Below are 23,324 nucleotides of genomic sequence, written 5' to 3'. Positions count from 1 at the left end.
TCAACGAGGCGACGACACACTAGGGGGGCGCGGGCCCCCCCTTGGCCGCGCCAGGGCCATGTGTGGTGGGCCTGTGGCCCCCCTCTGGCCTCTCTCGGGTGTTCTGGATGCTTCCGGGGATTCTAAGATGTCTTTGGCGTTGATTTCGTCCGATTCCGAGAATATTTCCTTACTAGGATTTCTGAAACCAAAAACAAGCGAGAACAAAGAATGGCCCTTCGGCATCTCGTCAATAGGTTAGTTCCGGAAAACGCATAATAATGACATAAAGTATGCATAAAACATGTAGATATCATCAATAATGAGGCATGGAACATAAGAAATTATCGATACATCGGAGACGTATCATTGACTACGATGAGACTTTCTCACCTGTAGCGAAGCTAAAATCTGTGAGGATTTTGTTAGCAATAGCTGCATTTTTCGATTATGAGATTTGGCAGATGGATGTCAAAACGGCGTTCCTTAATGGAGACATTGAGGAAGAGTTGTATATGGTACAACCAAAAGGTTTTGTCGATCCTAAAAATGCTAACAAAGTATGCAAACTTCAGCGTTCAATTTATGGACTGAAGCAAGCATCGAGAAGTTGGAACCGATGCTTTGATAAGGTGATCAAAGACTTCGGGTTTATACAGTGTCATGGAGAGGCCTGTATTTACAAGAAAGTGAGTGGGAGCTCTGTAGCATTCCTAATATTATATGTAGATGACATATTATTAATTGGGAATGATATAGAACTATTAAGCAGTGTAAAAGGTTATTTGAATAATAGTTTTTCAATGAAAGACCTTGGTGAAGCATCGTATATATTAGGCATCAAGATTTATAGAGATAGATCAAGACGTCTAATAGGGCTATCACAGAGTACATACCTAGACAAGATTCTAAAGAAGTTTAGAATGGACGAAAGTAAGAAAGGGTTCTTACCTATGTTACCAGACAAGGTCTTGAGTAAGACTCAAGGACCGGCTACGGCAGAAGAAAGAGAAAGGATGAGTCAGATCCCCTATGCCTCAGCAGTAGGCTCTATTATGTATGCCATGCTATGTACTAGACCGGATATAGCACATGCTGTTAGTTTGACTAGCAAATATCAAAGTGATCCAGGGATGGAACACTGGACAACGGTCAAGAATATCCTGAAGTACTTGAAAAGAACTAAGGATATGTTTCTTTGTTATGGAGGTGACCAAGAGCTCGTTGTAACCAGTTACACCAAAGCAAGTTGGAACACTGATCCTGATGACTCTAAGTCACAGTCTGGGTACGTGTTTATATTGAATGGTGCTGCAGTAAGCTGGGCAAGCTCGAAGCAGTGCACGGTGGCGAAGTCTTCAACAGAATCAGAGTACATAGCGGCTTCGTAGGCTTCATCAGAAGCGGTATGGATGAAGAGGTTCATTGTAGAGCTCGGTGTGGTTCCTAGTGCATTGGACCCACTAGTCATCTACTGTGACAACATGGGTGCCATCGCCAATGCACAAGAACCAAGGTCACACAAGAGGCTGAAGCATATCAAGCTGCGTTATCACTCGATTCACGAGTACATCGAAGATGGAGAAGTAAAGATTTGCAAAGTACACACTGATCTGAATGTAGCAGATCCGTTGACTAAAGCTCTCCCTAGGGCAAAGCATGACCAACACCAGAATGCCATGGGTGTTAGGTACCTTACAATGTAATCTAGATTATTGACTCTAGTGCAAGTGGGAGACTGTTGGAGATATGCCCAAGAGGCAATAATAAAAGTGGTTATTATATATCTTTATGTTTATGATAAATGTTTATATACCATGCTATAATTGTATTAACCGAAACATTGATACATGTGTGATATGTAAACAACAAAGAGTCCCTAGTATGCCTCTTAACTAGATTGTTGATTAATGGATGATTAGTTTCATAATCATGAACATTGGATGTTATTAATAACAAGGTTATATCATTGTATGAATGATGTAATGGACACACCCAATTAAGCGTAGCATAAGATCACGTCATTAAGTTATTTGCTATAAGCTTTCGATACATAGTTACCTAGTCCTTATGACCATGAGATCATGTAAATCACTTATACTGGAAAGGTACTTTGATTACATCAAACGCCACTGCGTAAATGGGTGGTTATAAAGGTGGGATTAAGTATCCGGAAAGTATGAGTTGAGGCATATGGATCAACAGTGGGATTTGTCCATCCCGATGACGGATAGATATACTCTGGGCCCTCTCGGTGGAATGTCGTCTAATGTCTTGCAAGCATATGAATAAGTTCATAAGAGACCACATACCACAGTACGAGTAAAGAGTACTTGTCAGGAGACGAGGTTGAACAAGGTATAGAGTGATACCGATGATCAAACCTCGGACAAGTAAAATATCGCGTGACAAAGGGAATTGGTATCGTATGTGAATGGTTCATTCGATCACTAAAGTTATCGTTGAATATGTGGGAGCCATTATGGATCTCCAGATCCCGCTATTGGTTATTGGTCGGAGAGAGATCTCACCCATGTCCACATAGTTCACGAACCGTAGGGTGACACACTTAAGGTTTGATGTTGTAATGGTAGAACTTGAATATGGAATGGAGTTCGAAGTATTGTTCGAAGTCCCGGATGGGATCCCGGACATCACGAGGAGTTCCGGAATGGTCCGGAGAATAAGATTCATATATAGGAAGTCATTTTATAAGTTTGAAAATGATCCAGTGATTTTACGGAAGGTTCTAGAAGGTTCTACAAAAGTCCGGAAGGAATCACTAAGGAAGGAGGAGTCCCGGAGGGACTCCACCTCCCCATGGCCGGCCAACCCTAGAGGGGGGAGTCCAAGGTGGACTCCACCTAAGGGGGCCGGCCACCCCCCCACATGGAAAGGGGGAATCCCACTTGAGGTGGGAGTCCCACCTTGGGTAGGTTTCCCTACTACAAGGAAGGTTCTTGTGTTGGGGTCTTATTCGAAGACTTGTAGTCCAACACTTGGGGTTCCACCTATATAATGAGGGGCATAGGGGAGGGGGCCGGCCACTGATACGTCTCCGACGTATCGATAATTTCTTATGTTCCATGCCACATTATTGATGATATCTACATGTTTTATGCACACTTTATGTCATATTTATGCGTTTTCTGGAACTAACCTATTGACGAGATGCCGAAGGGCCTGTTGCTGTTTTCTGCTGTTTTTGGTTTCAGAAATCCTAGTAAGGAAATATTCTCGGAATCGGACGAAATCAACGCACAGCATCCTATTTTTCCACGAAGCTTCCAGAACACCCGAGAGTCGCTAGAGGGGAGCCCTGGTGGGCCCAGGAGGTAGGCCGGCGTGGCCCAGGCCCTGGCCGCGCCGCCCTATCATCTCACCGCCTCTTCGACCCTCTGACGCCGCCTCTTCGCCTATTTAAGCCCCCTCGACCTAAAACTTCGAGACGGAAAAGCCACGGTACGAGAAACCATCCAGAGCCGCCGTCATCGCGAAGCCAAGATCTGGGGGACAGGAGTCTCTGTTCCGGCACGCCGCCGGGACGGGGAAGTGCCCCCGGAAGGCTTCTCCATCGACACCACCGCCATCTTCATCAACGCTGCTGTCTTCCATGAGGAGGGAGTAGTTCTCCATCGAGGCTCGGGGCTGTACCGGTAGCTATGTGGTTCATCTCTCTCCTATGTACTTCAATACAATAATCTCATGAGCTGCCTTACATGATTGAGATTCATATGATGATGCTTGTAATCTAGATGTCATTATGCTAGTCAAGTGGATTTTACTTATGTGATCTCCGGAGACTCCTTGTCCCACGTGTGTAAAGGTGACAGTGTGTGCACCGTGTGGGTCTCTTAGGCTATATTTCACAGAATACTTATTCACTGTTATGAATGGCATAGTGAAGTGCTTATTTATATCTCTTTATGATTGCAATGTGTTTTGTATCACAATTTATCTATGTGCTACTCTAGTGATGTTATTAAAGTAGTTTATTCCTCCTGCACGGTGTAATGGTGACAGTGTGTGCATCGTGTTAGTACTTGGCGTAGGCTATGATTGTGATCTCTTGTAGATTATGAAGTTAACTATTGCTATGATGGTATTGATGTGATCTATGCCTCCTTTCGTAGCGTGAAGGTGACAGTGTGCATGCTATGTTAGTACTTGGTTTGGTTATGTTGATCTGTCATGCACTCTAAGGTTATTTAAACATGAACATCGAATATTGTGGAGCTTGTTAACTCCGGCATTGAGGGTTCGTGTAATCCTACACAGTTAGTGGTGTTCATCATCCAACAAGAGAGTGTAGAGTCTAGCATCTATTTATTTATTCTGTTATGTGATCAATGTTGAGAGTGTCCACTAGTGAAAGTATAATCCCTAGGCCTTGTTCCTAAATACTGCTATCGCTGCTTGTTTACTGTTTTACTGCATCTGTACTTCCCGCAATATTACTACCATCAACCACACGCCAGTCCTGGACAGCAAAGCACTTTTCTGGCGCTGTTGCTACTGCTCATACTTATTCATACCACCTGTATTCCACTATCTCTTCGCCGAACTAGTGCACCTATTAGGTGTGTTGGGGACACAAGAGACTTCTTGCTTTGTGGTTGCAGGGTTGCATGAGAGGGATATCTTTGACCTCTTCCTCCCTGAGATCGATAAACCTTGGGTGATCCACTTAAGTGAAACTTGCTGCTGTTCTACAAACCTCTGCTCTTGGAGGCCCAACACTGTCTACAAGAATAGAAGCACCCGTAGACATCAGCCACCACAAAGCCACAAGCTGGCCGCACCCCTTGAGGCCGGCCACCCCCTCTCCCAAACCCTAGCCGCCCCCTCTCCTCCACCTCTCCCGCTCGCTTAGCGAAGCTCCGTCGGAGTTCTCCATCGCCACCGCCACCACGCCGTCGTGCTGCCGGATTCAAGGAGGAGCTACTACTTCCGCTGCCCGCTGGAACGGGGAGAAGGACGTCGTCTTCATCAGCACCGAACGTGTGACCGAGTACGGAGGTGCTTCCCGATCGTGGCACCGTGATATAGATCTTCTACGCGCTTTTGCAAGCGGCAAGTGATCGTCTACCGCAGCAATAAGAGCCTACTCTTATAGGCTTTGGAAATCTTCAAGGGTGAATCTCGATCATCCCCTCGTTGCTCCCGTCTTCTAGATTGCATCTTGGCTTGGATTGCATTCTCGCGGTAGGAATTTTTTTGTTTTCTATGCAACGAATCCCTACAGTGGTATCAGAGCCGTGTCTATGCATAGATGGTTGCACGAGTAGAACACAATGGTTTTCTGGGCGTTGATGCTTGTGTTCTTTAGTTTGAGTACTTTGCATCTTTGTGGCATAGTGGGATGAAGCGGCTCGGACTAACTTTACATGACCGCGTTCATGAGACTTGTTCCTCGTTCGACATGCAACTTGTATTGCATAAGAGGCTTTGCGGGTGTCTGTCTCTCCTACTATAGTAAAGATTCAATTTACTCTTCTATTGACAACACTAGTATCACCGTTGTGGTTCATGTTCGTAGGTAGATTAGATCTCTCTCGAAAACCCTAAACCACGTAAAATATGCAAACCAAATTAGAGACGTCTAACTTGTTTTTGCAGGGTTTGGTGATGTGATATGGCCATAATGTGATGATGAATATGTATGAGATGATCATTATTGTATTGTGGCAACCGGCAGGAGTCTTATGGTTGTCTTTAAATTTCATGTTGAGTAGTATTTCAAAGTAGTTGTAATAGTTGCTACATGAGGTGAACAACCATGAAGACGGCGCCATGGACCTTGACGCTACGCCGACGATGATGGAGATCATGCCCGTTGATGATGGAGATCATGTCCGTGCTTTGGAGATGAAGATCAAAGGCGCAAAGACAAAAGGGCCATATCATATCACATATGAACTGCATGTGATGTTAATCCTTTTATGCATCTTATTTTGCTTAGATCGCGACGGTAGCATTATAAGATGATCCCTCTCACTAAAATATCAAGATGATAAAGTGTTCATCCTTAGTAGCACCGTTGCCAAGACTTGTCGTTTCGAAGCATCTCGTGATGATCGGGTGTGATAGAATCAACAAGTGCATACAACGGGTGCAAGCCAGTTTTGCACATGCGGATACTAAGGTGGCCTTGACGAGCCTAGCATGTACAGACATGGTCTCAGAACACGTGATACCGAAAGGTAGAGCATGAATCATATGATTGATATGATGAACACTTTGAATGTTCGCCATTGAAATTACATCTTGTCTCATGATGATCGGACTTAGGTGTGGTGGATTTGGTTCATGTGAGCACTAAGACAATTCGAGGGATATTGTTTTGAGTGGGAGTTCACCTAGATTTTTAATTATGTTGAATTAAAATTTGAACTCAATTTGTCATAAACTTAGTCTAAACTATTGCAAATATATGTTGTAGATATGGCGTCCCCAATCAATTTTAACCAGTTCCTAGAGAAAGAAAAGCTTAAGAGCAACGGTAGCAACTTCACCGACTGGTTCCGTCATGTGAGGATCTTCCTCGCTGGCGGAAATCTGCAATATGTGCTTGATGCACTGATGTCTACGCACACTCCTTTTCGTGTAGACAGTGTCGGGACTCCAAGAGCAGAGGTTTGTAGAACAGCAGCAAGTTTTCCCTTAAGTGGATCACCCAAGGTTTATCGAACTCAGGGAGGAAGAGGTCAAAGATATCCCTCTCAAGCAACCCTGCGATCACAATGCAAGAAGTCTCTTGTGTCCCCAACACACCTAATACACTTGTCAGATGTATAGGTGCACTAGTTCGGCGAAGAGATAGTGAAATACAGGTGGTATGAATGTATATGAGCAGTAGTAACGGCGCCAAAAAATACTTGACTGTCTACGGCGACATAAAATAGCTTGCTGGCATGCAGTTGATGGTAGTAATGTTGCAGGAAGTAGAGATGCAGCAAAACAGTAAACAAGCGGTGATTGCAGTATTTGGAAACAAGACCTAGGGATCATACTTTCACTAGTGGACACTCTCAACATTGATCACATAACTGAATAGATAAATGCTATACTCTACACTCTCTTGTTGGATGATGAACACCACTAATTGTGTAGGGCTACAAGAGCACCTCAATGCCGGAGTTAACAAGCTCCACAACATTCGATATTCATATTTAAATAACCTTAGAGTGCATGATAGACCAACGCAATTATACCAAGTACTAACATAGCATGCACACTGTCACCATCATACTATGAAAGGAGGAATAGATCACATCAATACCATCATAGTAATAGTTAACTTCATAATCTACAAGAGATCACAATCATAAACTACGCCAAGTACTACATGATGCACACACTGTCAACATTACATCATGGAGGAGGAATAGAGTACTTTAATAACATCACTAGAGTAGCACATAGATGAATAGTGATACATAACTCATATGAATCTCAATCATGTAAGGCAGCTCATGAGATCATTGTATTGAAGTACATAGGAGAGAGATTAACCACATAGCTACCGGTACAGCCCTTAGCCTCGAGGGAGAACTACTCCCTCCTCATGGGAGACAGCAGCGGTGATGAAGATGGCGGTGGTGTCGATGGAGATGCCTTCCGGGGGCACTTCCCCGTCCCGGCGGCGTGCCGGAACAGAGACTTCTGTCCCCCGAATCTTGGCTTCGCGATGGCGGCGGCTCTGGATGGTTTCTCGTACCGTGGCTTATTCTTATCGAAGATTTAGGTCAGGGGGCTTCTTATAGGCGAAGAGGCGGAGTCGGAAGGCTGACGGGGCCACCACACAGTAGGGCGGCGCGCCTGGCTCCTTGGCCGCGCCGCCCACACGTGTGGGCCCCCTGTGGCCCTCCTCTGGTCCCTCTCGGGTGTTTTGGAAGCTTCGTGGAATTATAAGATACTGGGCGTTGATTTCGTCCAATTCCGAGAATATTTCCTTACTAGGATTTCTGAAACCAAAAACAGCAGAAAACAGGAACTGGCACTTCGGCATCTCGTCAATAGGTTAGTTCCGGAAAACGCATAAAATCATCATTAAGTGTGAACAAAACATGTAGGTATTGTCATAAAACAAGCATGGAACATCAGAAATTATAGATACGTTGGAGACGTATCAGCATCCCCAAGCTTAGTTCCTACTCGTCCCGAGTAGGTAAACGATAACAAAGATAATTTCTGAAGTGACATGCTACTTACATAATCTTGATCATACTATTGTAAAGCATATGAGATGAATGCAGCGATTCAAAGCAATGGTAAAGACAATGATTAAACAACTGAATCATGTAGCAAAGACTTTTCACGAATAGTACTTTCAAGACAAGCATCAATAAGTCTTGCATAAGAGTTAACTCATAAAGCAATAGATTCAAAGTAAAGGCATTGAAGCAACACAAAGGAAGATTAAGTTTCAGCGGTTGCTTTCAACTTGTAACATGCATATCTCATGGATAATTGTCAACATAAAGTAAAATAATAAGTGCAATAAGCAAGTATGTAAGAATCAATGCATAGTTGACACAAGTGTTTGCTTCTAAGATAGAAAGAAGTGGGTAAACTGACTCAACATTAAAGTAAAAGAATGGCCCTTCGAAGAGGGAAGCATGGATTGCTATATTTGTGCTAGAGCTTTTATTTTGAAAACATAAAGAGAGCATAAAAGTAAAGTTTTGAGAGGTGTTTGTTGCTTTCAACGAATGGTAATGGGCACTCTAACCCCCTTGCCAGACAGACTTTCAAAGAGCGGCTCCCATGAAACATTTTTATTTTTGGGTAGCACTCCTTCCAACCTTTACTTTCACAAACCATGGCTAACCGAATCCTCGGGTGCCTACCAACAATCTCATACCATGAAGGAGTGCCTTTTTATTTTAGTTTTATTTAGATGACACTCCTCCCCACCTTTGCTTTCTCAAGCCATGGATAACCGAATCCTCGGGTGCCGTCCAACAATTACATACCATGGAGGAGTGTCTATTTTTTTGTAAAATCATGAAAGTTAATTAGTTTGGGGCTGGGAACCCCATTGCCAGCTCTTTTTGGAAAATTATTGGATAAGCGGATGAAGCCACTAGTCCATTGGTGAAAGTTGCCCAACAAGATTGAAAGATAAACACCACATACTTCCTCATGAGCTATAAAACATTGACACAAATAAGAGGTAATAACTTTTGAAGTGTTTAAAGATAGCACTCAAGCAATTTACTTTGGAATGGTGGAGAAATACCATGTAGTAGGTAGGTATGGTGGACACGAATGGCATAGTTTTTGGCTCAAGGATTTGGATGCATGAGAAGTAATCCCTCTCAATACAAGGCTTAGGCTAGCAAGGTTGTTTGAAGCAAACACAAGTATGAACTAGTACAACAAAACTTACATAAGAACATATTGCAAGCATTATAAGACTCTACATTGTCCTCCTTGTTGTTCAAACACTTTACTAGAAAATATCTAGACCTTAGAGAGACCAATCATGCAAACCAAATTTTAGCAAGCTCCATGTATTTCTTCACTAATAGGTGCAAAGTATATGATGCAAGAGCTTAAACATAATCTATATGAGCACAACAATTGCCAAGTAGCTAGTTATTCAAGACATTATACCAATTACCACATGTAGCATTTTCTGTTTCCAACCATATAACAATTAACGAAGCAGTTTCAACCTTCGCCATGAACATTAAAAGCTAAGAACACATGTGTTCATATGAACCAGCGGAGCGTGTCTCTCTCCCACATAAGCATTTATTCAGAGAATGAAAATAACAAAACGAAAATAAAAGCACACAGACGCCCCAAGTAAAGTACATAAGATGTGACCGAATAAAAATATAGTTTCAAGAGAAGAAACCTGATAATATTGTCGATGAAGAAGGGGATGCCTTGGGCATCCCCAAGCTTAGATTCTTGATTATTCTTGAAATATGCAGGGATGAACCACCGGGGCATCCCCAAGCTTAGACTTTTCACTCTTCTTGATCATATTGTATCATCCTCCTCTCTTGACCCTTGAAAACTTCCTCCACACCAAACTCAAAACAAACTCATTAGAGGGTTAGTGCATAATAAAAATTCACATGTTCAGAGGTGACACAATCATTATTAACACTTCTGGACATTGCCTAAGGCTTCTGAAAGTTAATGGAACAAAGAAATCCATTCAACACAGCAAAAGAGGCAATGCGAAATAAAAGGCAGAATCTGTCAAAACAAAACAGTCCGTAAAGACGATTTTTTAGAGGCACCAGACTTGCTCAGATGAAAATGCTCAAATTGAATGAAAGTTGCGTACATATCTGAGGATCACTCACGTAAATTGGCAGATTTTTCTGAGTTACCTACAGAGAACCCTGCCCAAATTCGTGACAGACAGAAATCTGTTTCTACGCAGTAATCCAAATCTAGTATCAACCTTGCTATCAAAGACTTTTACTTGGCACAACAATGCAATAAAATAAAGATAAGGAGAGGTTGCTACAGTAGTAACAACTTCCAAGACTCAAATATAAAACAAAAATTCCTGTAGTAAAATAAAAACATGGGTTATCTCCCAAGAAGTGCTTTCTTTATAGCCATTAAGATGGGCTCAGCAATTTTGATGATGCACTCGCGAGAAATAAGAGTTGAAGCAAAAGAGAGCATCAAAAAGCAAATTCAAAACAAATTTAAGCCTAACATGCTTCCTATGAAAAGGAATCTTGTAAATAAACAAATTCATGAAGCATAATGCAACAAGCATAGAAAGATAAAACAAGTGCAGCTTCAAGATTTTCAGCAAAAAGAGAGGTGTTTTAGTAACATGAAAATTTCTACCACCATATTTTCCTCTCTCATAAAAATGTCCAGTAGCATCATGAGCAAACTCAACAATATAACTATCAAATGAAACATTCTTATGATGAGTCTCATGCATAAAATTATTACTCTCCACATAAGCATAATCAATTTTATTAGTTGTAGTGGGAGCAAATTCAACAAAGTAGCTATCATTATTATTCTCATCATCAAATATAGGAGGCATATTGTATTCATAATCAAATTTATCCTCCATAACAGGTGGCACCAAAATACCACTATCATTATAATCATCATAAATAGGAGGCAAAGTATCATCAAAGAAAATTTTCTCCTCAATGCTTGGGGGACTAAAAGGATCATGCTCATCAAAACCAGCTTCCCCAAGCTTAGAATTTTCCATGTCATTAGCAACAATGGCGTTCAAAGCGTTCATACTAATATCATTGTCATTAGCATGCAAATAAGGTTCCATAGGTTTTTCAATTTTTGTAGCACACCATTTATGTCTTAACTCAGGAAACAGATTGAAAAGCTCCATGTTGCTTTCCATTATGCCTTACTAGTGTAAAACAAGAAACAAAAAGATGCAATTGCAGGATCTAAAGGAAATAGCTTCGAGCACTTACAACGGCGCCAGAAAATAGCTTAGTAGCCGAGATCCGGAGTGTGAGTACCTTTTACCTTTCCTCCCCGGGAACGGCGCCAGAAAATACTTGATGCTGTCCAGGACTGGCGCGTGGTTGATGAGGGAGGAAATCCCTGTGTAGAAGCTTTTCTGGTCCCCGGCAACGGCGCCAGAAAATAGCTTGATGTCTACGCACACTCCTTTTCCTGTAGACAGTGTTGGGCCTCCAAGAGCAGAGGTTTGTAGAACAGCAGCAAGTTTTCCCTTAAGTGGATCACCCAAGGTTTATCGAACTCAGGGAGGAAGAGGTCAAAGATATCCCTCTCAAGCAACCCTGCGATCACAATGCAAGAAGTCTCTTGTGTCCCCAACACACCTAATACACTTGTCAGATGTATAGGTGCACTAGTTCGGCGAAGAGATAGTGAAATACAGGTGGTATGAATGTATATGAGCAGTAGTAACGGCGCCAGAAAATACTTGACTGTCTACGGCGACAGAAAATAGCTTGCTGGCGTGCAGTTGATGGTAGTAATGTTGCAGGAAGTAGAGATGCAGCAAAACAGTAAACAAGCGGTGATTGCAGTATTTGGAAACAAGGCCTAGGGATCATACTTTCACTAGTGGACACTCTCAACATTGATCACATAACTGAATAGATAAATGCTATACTCTACACTCTCTTGTTGGATGATGAACACCACTAATTGTGTAGGGCTACAAGAGCACCTCAATGCCGGAGTTAACAAGCTCCACAACATTCAATATTCATATTTAAATAACCTTAGAGTGCATGATAGACCAACGCAATTATACCAAGTACTAACATAGCATGCACACTGTCACCATCATACTATGAAAGGAGGAATAGATCACATCAATACCATCATAGTAATAGTTAACTTCATAATCTACAAGAGATCACAATCATAAACTACGCCAAGTACTACATGATGCACACACTGTCAACATTACATCATGGAGGAGGAATAGAGTACTTTAATAACATCACTAGAGTAGCACATAGATGAATAGTGATACATAACTCATATGAATCTCAATCATGTAAGGCAGCTCATGAGATCATTGTATTGAAGTACATAGGAGAGAGATTAACCACATAGCTACCGGTACAGCCCTTAGCCTCGAGGGAGAACTACTCCCTCCTCATGGGAGACAACAACGGTGATGAAGATGGCGGTGGTGTCGATGGAGATGCCTTCCGGGGGCACTTCCCCGTCCCGGCGGCGTGCCGGAACAGAGACTTCTGTCCCCCGAATCTTGGCTTCGCGATGGCGGCGGCTCTGGATGGTTTCTCGTACCGTGGCTTATTCTTATCGAAGATTTAGGTCAGGGGGCTTCTTATAGGCGAAGAGGCGGAGTTGGAAGGCTGACGGGGCCACCACACAGTAGGGCGGCGCGCCTGGCTCCTTGGCCGCGCCGCCCACACGTGTGGGCCCCCTGTGGCCCTCCTCTGGTCCCTCTCGGGTGTTCTGGAAGCTTCGTGGAATTATAAGATATTGGGCGTTGATTTCGTCCAATTCCGAGAATATTTCCTTACTAGGATTTCTGAAACCAAAAACAGCAGAAAACATGAACTGGCACTTCGGCATCTCGTCAATAGGTTAGTTCCGGAAAACGCATAAAATCATCATAAAGTGTGAACAAAACATGTAGGTATTGTCATAAAATAAGCATGGAACATCAGAAATTATAGATACGTTGGAGATGTTTCATGCACCGCTAGGTGACCCTCCTGCAGAAACTGAAACCGATGAAGTAAAGAATGTTTACGCGACTCGGAAAGCTCGGTACTCTCAAGTTCAGTGTGCCATCCTGTGCAGTCTGGAAGCCGATCTTCAAAAACGTTTTGAGCACCACGATCCTCATGAGTTGGTCAATGAGCTGAAAGCTATATTTGAGACTCATGTGGCCGTGGAATGCTATGAAGCATCGAAACACTTCTTCAGCTGTATGATGGAAGAAGGCAGCTCCGTTAGTGAGCACATGCTCGTTATGACCGGGCATGCGAAGAAACTCAGTGACTTTGGAATAGTGATTCCTAATAGACTGGGGATTAATCGTGTCCTTCAATCACTGCCACCTAGTTACAAGAACTTTGTGATGAACTACAACATGCAGAACATGAACAAGGAGTTACCTGAACTCTTTGGCATGCTAAAAGCTGCAGAGATTGAGATCAAGAAAGAGCACCAAGTGTTGATGGTCAACAAGACCACCAGTTTCAAGAAACAGGGCAAGTCTAAAGGAAAATTCAAGAAGGGTGGCAAGAAAGCTGCCACGCCTCCTATGAAACCTAAGAACGGCCCTAAGCCTGATGCTGAGTGCTATTACTGCAAGGAGAAGGGACACTGGAAGCGTAATTGCTCCAAGTATCGGGCTGATCTTGTAGGGATTCGTTGCATAGAAAACAAAAAATTTCCTACCGCGAGAACGCAATCCAAGCCAAGATGCAATCCAGAAGATGGGAGCAACGAGGGGATGAACGAGACTAACCCTTGAAGATTTCCAAAGCCTATAAGAGTTGGCTCTTATTGCTGCGGTAGATGATCACTTGCCGCTTGCAAAAGCGCGTAGAAGATCTTGATCACGGTGCCACGATCGGGCAGCACCTCCGTACTCGGTCACACGTTCGGTGTTGATGAAGACGACGTCCTTCTCCCCGTTCCAGCGGGCAGCGGAAGTAGTAGATCCTCCTCGGAATCCCGGCAGCACGACGGCGTGGTGGCGGTGTCGATGGAGAACTCCGGCAGTGCTTCGCTAAGCGTATGCGGGAGTTGTATGTGGAGGAGGGGTGCTAGGGTTTGGGGAGAGGGGCGCCGGCTAGGGCACCCTTGAGAGGGGTGCGGCCATGGTGGAGGCTTGAGTGGTCGGCCACCCTCCCCTTGTCCCTCAATATATAGGTGGAAGCCCCAAGAGTTGTAGTCCAAGTTTTCGAATAAGACCCCAACACTAAAACTTCCCAAAGGTGGGAAACCTACTCAAGGGGAGAGTCCTACTCAAGGTGGGACTCCCACCTTTCCTTGAGGTGGGGCTGGCCGGCCACCAAGGTGGAGCCCACCTGGGACTCCTCCCCCTTAGGGTTTGGCCGGCCATGCTAGTGGAGTCCCTCCGGGACTCCACCTTCCATAGTGCCTTTCTTCCGGACTTTTCTAGAACCTTCTAGAACCTGCCATAAATGCACCGGATCATTTCCAAACTTGGAATATGACTTCCTATATATGAATCTTATTCTTCGGACCATTCCGGAACTCCTCGTGATGTCCTGGATCTCATCCGGGACTTCGAACAAATCTTCGAACTCCATTCCATATTCAAGATCTACCATTTCAACATCAAACCTTAAGTGTGTCACCCTACGGTTCGTGAACTATGCGGACATGGTTGAGTACTCTCTCCGACCAATAACCAATAGCGGGATCTGGAGATCCATAATGGCTCCCACATATTCAATGATGACTTTAGTGATTGAATGAACCATTCACATACGATACCAATTCCCTTTGTCACGCGATATTTTACTTGTCCGAGGTTTGATCATCGGTATCACTCTATACCTTGTTCAACCTCGTCTCCTGACAAGTACTCTTTACTCGTACCGTGGTATGTGGTCTCTTATGAACTTATTCATATGCTTGCAAGACATTAGACGACATTCCACCGAGAGGGCCCAGAGTATATCTATCCGTCATCGGGATGGACAAATCCCACTGTTGATCCATATGCCTCAACTCATACTTTCCGGATACTTAATCCCACCTTTATAACCACCCATTTACGCAGTGGCGTTTGATGTAATCAAAGTACCTTTCCGGTATAAGTGATTTACATGATCTCATGGTCATAAGGACTAGGTAACTATGTATCGAAAGCTTATAGCAAATAACTTAATGACGTGATCTTATGCTACGCTTAATTGGGTGTGTCCATTACATCATTCATATAATGACATAACCTTGTTATTAATAACATCCAATGTTCATGATCACGAAACCATGATCATCTATTAATCAACAAGCTAGTTATACAAGAGGCTTACTAGGGACTCTTTGTTGTTCACATAACACACATGTATCAATGTTTCGGTTAATACAATTATAGCATGATATGTAAACATTATCATAAACACAAAGATATATAATAACCATTTATTATTGCCTCTTGGGCATATCTCCAACAGTCTCCCACTTGCACTAGAGTCAATAATCTAGTTTACATTTGTAAAGATATAACACCTTGGCCTTCTGGTGCTTTATCATGTTTTGCTTATGGGAGAGGTTTTAGTCAACGGATCTGACACGCTCAGAGACGTATGTATTTTGTAATTCATTTGCGTCTCAACGCATCACTCATTTCCAAATGAGTCGGCATTAAATATGTTTGGTCTTCTGGTGGAACCTTAATTCCGTGGTCTGAAATATGTCACTAATATTGTCACACACAATATAGCTTCAAAGTTATGACTCTGTCGGAACTACACCAAGTTCTCAAAGAACCTCTTGACTCAACATCCTTTGTCATTGTCAAAACAATGACATACTCTGCCTTCTTTTGTAGAATCCATCACAATATTTAGAACTCTTCTAAATCTAGCATAGACAACTTCTAGCTCATTGTGCTACCTTTAAATCAACACTTAGTCTAATTTGAGATTGAAATTTTATTTTCATATGTGACAAAACAAATATCGGTGCAACATCTTACAACGATTTGTTTGTCATTGTTCCATACAAAACTATATATATACTTGGTTCTTCTTAAGTACTCAAGAATATTTTTACTGTTTTTCAATGATCATCACATGAATCATTTTGGTACATGCTCATAACACTTTTATAGCATAGGACATCTGATTGTGTACATATTATTCGTGATCTATAATCACTCATGTGTTTTTACTCATTGAGTGTCAGATACACTCAAGTCTTGTTAAACCTTCACATGACAAGAACATTTTCTTAATATTTCTATATTGAACTACTTCAATATCCATCCTATGTACTTTGACTTAAACTTATTTATGTGTTTCAATCTATCTTCATAGATCTTGACACTAAATTTGTTTCAGTCCATATCCTTTCATTGAAGTTAATTTCTCAATGAAACCTTTTAATCAAGTATATAATTACATCATTTATAACCAACTATATGTCATCTACATAAAGTATTATAAATATGTCTCAGCGCTCCCACTTAATTTCATCTGGTGAAGATTCCAACTCCGCGATACTCACTTCATCCAATTGAAGTTTGTATACCTATCTAGTATTCCACGGACTAGCAAAACTTTTGGTTTTATCTTGTATACACCTTTAATACATACTTATTATAAGTAATGTATTTTGCCATCCTACTAGCATATCTCATAAAAGAAATATGTAGTGATTACTAGAATAATCCACATAGACTATAAGCATTGCTACGGAAGATCTAATCTTATCGTAGTCAACTCGATCTTTGAACTTTGTCGTAACCAACTTTTCAACAAGTCAAGCTTCATTAATTTTTATAGATCCATTTACTTTCAAAAAGTATTCATCTATCTTGGATTTCATGGCGTATAGCCATTTTAACGGAGTCAGGGCCATCATAACTTCTTTGTTTGTAGTTGGTTTATCATTGTTCAAAATCAATCCTTTGTACACAAATCATTTATTTGATCACAAAGTAAACCATACCTACAAGGTTCAATATGTACTTCGATCTCCATGGCTAAAACACTTTGTAGTCATGAGAGTCATGATCGTTGTGGCCGCTTCCGGAACCAATTCCAATGCTGCGCTACTCTGATCATTATACTCAACTTCATAAATCTTATCAAGTTCTATTGTCCTCCCACTCAAATACTTCGCTAGAAACAATTTCTTGGAAATAAGAAACATTGACAAACACTTTTGTCTTTGTCTCCATAGTGGGAAGAATTCCCAATTAATTCTCTGGGATAACCAACAAAGACATTCATCCGATTTTGGTTGTAAACTTTATTTACTTATGCTATGCATACCAAAATTTAAGAAAAGAATATTAGGATTCATACCCATGCCATAACTCGTATGGTGTCATTTCAACGGATCATGATGATGCTCTATTAAGTGTAAAAGCGGTAGTCACTAAAGCATAATCCACAAAAAAATATAATGGCATCAATATTTTATCTCATCATTGATCCAACAAGGTTTGGATACATCTCTCGGATACTATATCATTATTATGATACTCCAAGAAATGTGAGTTGTAGAACAATTTCATAACTCTCTTAGATGTTCACTAAAACTCGTAATTCAAATATTTTCCCAATGATCCAATCATAGATATTTGACTTTTCTATTACGATGATTTCCACTTCATGCTGAAATTTATTTGAATCTATTCAAATGTTTCAAACTTCTTCCTTATCGAATATATCCATATATATATATACTCAATTCATTGTTGGAAGTTTTCATGAAGTAGAAGAATCTCCCGCACACAACTATGCCCAGTGAACCACATATATCATCATGTATGTTTTCACTAAGTTAGTTGCCCGTTCAACTCTTGGCCTATGAACGGTATTTTAGTCATTCCTTTTAGAAGAGATTTGCAAGCGCCAAATGATTCAAAAATCAAATGACTCCAATAAACCATTTGCATGGAGTTTCTTCATGCGTTCCTTTCCAACATGACCTAAATAGCGGTTCCACAAATGAGTGGAATTCAAATCATTTGCTTTATGGCATTTTAGAGTCAGTGTTATGTATGTGTGTTTCACCATTAAGATTTATAATAACTTATCCATCGTACATGGAGTAATGTCATAATTTAAACAACTCATTGTTTTTATTTGACCAGAGCAAAATAACAATTATTAAGTTCTTTATTATAAATTCTAAGGGCTAGATAGAATGCTAACGACGATCATAATAACACTTTATTTTGTTCCAGACGTGCATTCCTACCATATTCCTTGTCAGTCACTTAGGCCATTGTATTCTTGTATTGCGTTGTTTTGTATGACACTTCATACCAACCAATAAAGTACTAATACCCAAGAATTTCATAGTGTGACCAAACGAGGAATATATCCATAACATGTATATCATTTATATACACCTGAGCTAGACTTTCTAGTCTATTCTTTTCTTTCTGCCAAAATATCTTTTGTAATTTCTCTTTTAGCTTTCCTCATTATTCAGAAAAACACTTTAACATCATTAACTTCTAGGTTTGTTGGTCAAATACCAATAACCTTGAGGTTCTTACTTTTAAGTTGATCATCATATGACAAGTGTTTCAGATTTCACTATTAGTAACTTTGTAATATGATGAACAATTTCACTCATAATTTTATCCATCATATCATGACGACTTTCCGAGACCATGTCTTTACATGCTAGGCTCGTAAAGTTTTAACCTCAGTATTCGCATGTGCAAAACTGGCTTGCACCCGTTGTATGCACACGTAGAATCTATAACACCCGATCATCACGTGATGCTTCGATACGACGAGTCTTAGCAACGGTGCATACTAAGGACGATTACTTCATGGATATGCGAATATTGTTAGTGCCCCAATAGTTGGAGGATTGGGACGCCTTGCGTCTTCAACCTTCGTACATTCCCATAAAACTTATGAGTTTATGTAGTCTCACCAAATTATATTCTATCATCTTGCAATAAGGTCTTAGATATCACTTATATCTCATACCTTGATTATTTCTGAAAACTAAATTTTCAGCTCCTTACTTTTCAAACAGATTTGAACTTCGATTTTCACGGAGACAAGATAACTTTATGTACTAATTGAAACCATAGCTCTTTGAATCAACAATGTGAGGTTTACTAAAAGTTTGCTATAGGACTTAATCACTTCTTGATTCTTTAACAATACGGTATCAGTCCGTAAAGTTTCTTGTCAGATTTTAACAGTATTTTTTATCTCAATAACAAGACTAGCGCATGGTAGAAAAAACGGATGCCAATACTACAAAATTAATTCAAAATACTACTCAGACTATGTTTATGATAATTAGTTCATGTTTTAATCTAATTACTAATGAACTCCCACTTAATACAACATCCCTCATAGTTGTTAAGTGGTACACGATCCAAATCCACTACACCAAAACTGATCATCACGTGAGATGATGTAGCTTCAATGGTGAACATCAACATGTTGATCATATCATCCATATGACTCGTGTTCAACCTTTCGGTTTCCGTTGTCCCGAGGCCATGTCTGTACATGCTAGGCTCGTCAAGCAAACCCAAGTATTCCGCGTGTGCAACATGGCTTACACCCGTTGTATATGAACGTTGAATCTATCACATCCGATCATCACGAGATGCTTTGAAACGACGAACTTTGGCAACGGTGCATACGAGGGGAGAACACTTTATTATCTTGATATTAATGTGAGGGATCATCTTATAATGCTACCGTCGTGATCTAAGCAAAATAAGATGCATAAAAGGATTAACATCACATGCAGTTCATATGTGATATGATATGGCCCTTTTGTCTTTGCGCCTTTGATCTTCATCTCCAAAGCACGGACATGATTTCCATCATCTTCGGGCATGATCTCCATCATCGTCGGCGTAGCGTCAAGGTCAATGGCGCCGTCTTCATGATTGTCCTCAATGTAGCAACTATTACAACTACTTTGAAATACTACTCAACATGAAATTAAAAGACAACCATAAGGCTCCTGCCGGTTGCCACAATACAATAATGATCATCTCATACATATTCATCATCACATTATGGCCATATCACATCACCAAACCCTGCAAAAACAAGTTAGACGTCTCTAATTTGGTTTGCATATTTTACGTGGTTTAGGGTTTTCGAGAGAGATCTAATCTACCTACGAACATGAACCACAACGTTGATACTAATGTTGTCAATAGAAGAGTAAATTGAATCTTCACTATAGTAGGAGAGACAGACACCCGCAAAGCCTCTTATGCAATACAAGTTGCATGTCGAACGAGGAACAAGTCTCATGAACGCGGTCATGTAAAGTTAGTCCGAGCCGCTTCATCCCACTATGCCACAAAGATGCAAAGTACTCAAACTAAAGATAACAAGAGCATCAACACCCACAAAACCATTGTGTTTTACTCGTGCAACCATCTATGCATAGACACGGCTCTGATACCACTGTAGGGATTCGTTGCATAGAAAACAAAATTTTTCCTACCGCGAGAACGCAATCCAAGCCAAGATGCAATCTAGAAGATGGGAGCAACGAGGGGATGAATGAGACTAACCCTTTAAGATTTCCAAAGCCTATAAGAGTAGGCTCTTATTGCTGCGGTAGATGATCACTTGCCGCTTGCAAAAGCGCGTAGAAGATCTTGATCACGGTGCCACGATCGGGCAGCACCTCCGTACTCGGTCACACGTTCGGTGTTGATGAAGATGACGTCCTTCTCCCCGTTCCAGCGGGCAGCGGAAGTAGTAGATCCTCCTCGGAATCCCGGCAGCACGACGGCGTGGTGGCGGTGTCGATGGAGAACTCCGGCAGTGCTTCGCTAAGCGTATGCGGGAGTTGTATGTGGAGGAGGGGTGCTAGGGTTTGGGGAGAGGGGTGCCGGCTAGGGCACCCTTGAGAGGGGTGCGGCCATGGTGGAGGCTTGAGTGGCCGGCCACCCTCCCCTTGTCCCTCATTATATAGGTGGAAGCCCCAAGAGTTGTAGTCCAAGTCTTCGAATAAGACCCCAACACTAAAACTTCCCAAAGGTGGGAAACCTACTCAAGGGGGGAGTCCTACTCAAGGTGGGACTCCCACCTTTCCTTGAGGTTGGGCTGGCCGACCACCAAGGTGGAGCCCACCTGGGACTCCTCCCCCTTAGGGTTTGGGCCATGCTAGTGGAGTCCCTCCGGGACTCCACCTTCCATAGTGCCTTTCTTCCGGACTTTTCTAAAACCTTCTAGAACCTGCCATAAATGCACCGGATCATTTCCAAACTTGGAATATGACTTCCTATATATGAATCTTATTCTCCGGACCATTCTGGAACTCCTCGTGATGTCCTGGATCTCATCCGGGACTTCGAACAAATCTTCGAACTCCATTCCATATTCAAGATCTACCATTTCAACATCAAACCTTAAGTGTGTCACCCTACGGTTCGTGAACTATGCGGACATGGTTGAGTACTCTCTCCGACCAATAACCAATAGCGGGATCTGGAGATCCATAATGGCTCCCACATATTCAACGATGACTTTAGTGATCGAATGAACCATTCACATACGATACCAATTCGCTTTGTCACGCGATATTTTACTTGTCCGAGGTTTGATCATCGGTATCACTCTATACCTTGTTCAACCTCGTCTCCTGACAAATACTCTTTACTCGTACCGTGGTATGTGGTCTCTTATGAACTTATTCATATGCTTGCAAGACATTAGACGACATTCCACCGAGAGGGCCCAGAGTATATCTATCCGTCATCGGGATGGACAAATCCCACTGTTGATCCATATGCCTCAACTCATACTTTCCGGATACTTAATCCCACCTTTATAACCACCCATTTACGCAGTGGCGTTTGCTGTAATCAAAGTACCTTTCCGGTATAAGTGATTTACATGATCTCATGGTCATAAGGACTAGGTAACTATGTATCGAAAGCTTATAGCAAATAACTTAATGACGTGATCTTATGCTACGCTTAATTGGGTGTGTCCATTACATCATTCATATAATGACATAACCTTGTTATTAATAACATCCAATGTTCATGATCACGAAACCATGATCATCTATTAATCAACAAGCTAGTTATACAAGAGGCTTACTAGGGACTCCTTGTTGTTCACATAACACACATGTATCAATGTTTCGGTTAATACAATTATAGCATGATATGTAAACATTATCATAAACACAAAGATATATAATAACCATTTATTATTGCCTCTTGGGCATATCTCCAACAGATCTAAAGAGTGGCCTTGTCAAGAAGAAGAAAGAAGGTATATCTGATATACATGTTATAGATGTTTATCTCACTGGTTCTCGTACTAGTACCTGGGTATTTGATACTGGTTCGGTTGCTCATATTTGTAACTCGAAACAGGAACTAAAGAATAAACGAAGACTACTGAAAGATGAAGTGACGATGCGCGTTGGAAACGGATCCAAAGTTGATGTGATCGCTGTCGGCACACTTCCTCTACATCTACCTTTGGGATTAGTTTTAAGCCTAAATAATTGTTATTTTGTACCCGCGTTGAGCATGAACATTATATCTGGATCTTGTTTAATGCAAGACGGTTATTCATTCAAGTCTGAGAATAATGGTTGTTCTATTTTTATGAATAATATCTTTTATGGTCGAGCACCTGAAAATAATGGCTTATTTCTGTTAGATCTCGATAGTAGTGATACACATATACATAACATTGATGCTAAGCGAATTAAATTGAATGATAATTCTACTTATATGTGGCACTGTCGTCTTGGTCATATTGGAGTGAAACGCATGAAGAAACTCCATACCGATGGATTACTTGAATCAGTTGACTTTGAGTCACTTGATAGATGCGAAGCATGTCTGATGGAAAAAATGACTAAGACTCCATTTTCTGGTATGATGGAGCGAGCTACTGACTTATTGGAAATCATACATACCGATGTGTGCGGACCAATGAGTGTAGCATCGCGCGGTGGTTATCGTTATGTTCTAACCTTCACAGATGATCTGAGTAGATATGGGTATATCTATTTCATGAAACATAAATTCGAAACTTTCGAGAAGTTTAAGGAATTCCAAAGTGAAGTAGAAAATCAATGTAACAAGAAGATCAAATTTCTACGATCTGATCATGGAGGTGAATATATGAGTTATGAGTTTGGCATGCATTTAAAGAAATGCGGAATACTTT

Source organism: Lolium perenne, chromosome 7 (genome assembly GCF_019359855.2).
Source record: "Lolium perenne isolate Kyuss_39 chromosome 7, Kyuss_2.0, whole genome shotgun sequence".
NCBI classification, from domain to species: Eukaryota; Viridiplantae; Streptophyta; class Magnoliopsida; order Poales; family Poaceae; genus Lolium; species Lolium perenne.
This window is presented reverse-complemented; position numbering follows the sequence as displayed.